The 1,018-nt window shown below is 40.9% G+C and overlaps 1 pseudogene; it reads right to left on the bottom strand.

The window, feature by feature from the left end:
• Window positions 1–407: 407 nt before the first annotated feature.
• On the bottom strand, window positions 408–526 carry LOC112470209 (annotated as a pseudogene).
• Window positions 527–1,018: the final 492 nt, after the last annotated feature.

Below are 1,018 nucleotides of genomic sequence, written 5' to 3' on the forward strand. Positions count from 1 at the left end.
GAGGAAGAAACTTAAAATACTAAAATTCTTAGACTTCTTTCCAATTAGAGGTGTCTTTGTGACCCAGTTTGAGCCAACGTATTTTAAGCTGAAGGCTTTAGGGCTACCAAAAAGATGTTTAAGATAAATATACTAGGTAGTGAGATCCTTCAGTCTTTTGCCCATCTCTCTGTTGCCTGGAACACAGATACAGTGCTTGCACGTGCAGCATCTGTCATGCAACCATGAGCTTGAAAGCCATACACTGAAAATGACAGAGTTGAAACATGGAAAGTACTTAGTGGCATAGTCAATTGGCATATAAACCTGGAATTACTTTCTTTGGGGCTTCTTTTTATCACAAAGCAAACACTTCAGCCAATATTAATTTTATTTCTTATTTTTTTTTAATTTTTAAAAATTTTTTACGCCTACAGCACCTGGTCTTCCTAGATGGTCTCCCATCCAAGTACTAACCAGGCCTGACCCTACTTAGCTTCCAAGATCAGACAGGATTGGGCTTGTTCAGGGTGGCATGGCCATAGACTTATTTCTTATTTTTGGAAGTCACTTATATACCTGACCTATCTATGCATGGCACAAGTTTGATAATGTATGAAAAATGTTTAGCAGGCCATTGTGGCTTAATAAATCTAAAATACTGCAGAGGTTACCATGACCACAAAGTATTTTATCATTCAAATATAGAGGGAGAAACAACTCTTAACCGGATCCAAGAGTTATGAGGTGATGTCTGCTAATAAGAATCTACAGTTACCATATGCAGACATTCTATGTCCCGGACTTTACTCTCAGTCAGGGCAGGAAGTGGTTTTTTGTTTGTAAAGTAAGGCCCTTGATAGTCGGGCCTCCTACGCTGGCCCAGCCTCCTTGACAAAAACAGACCCTAGGTCTTCATGGATCAGAAGCCAATAGGCTGGTCCTGGAGATCTGGAGCTCTCAGGGAAATGCTTGGTGTCAGTGCTCATCCAAGGTCATCCAGAGGATCGAGTACTGTCTGGACAGCTTTTGGAGGAGT

Source organism: Pteropus alecto, unplaced genomic scaffold, assembly GCF_000325575.1.
Source record: "Pteropus alecto unplaced genomic scaffold, ASM32557v1 scaffold177, whole genome shotgun sequence".
Classification (NCBI taxonomy): Eukaryota; Metazoa; Chordata; class Mammalia; order Chiroptera; family Pteropodidae; genus Pteropus; species Pteropus alecto.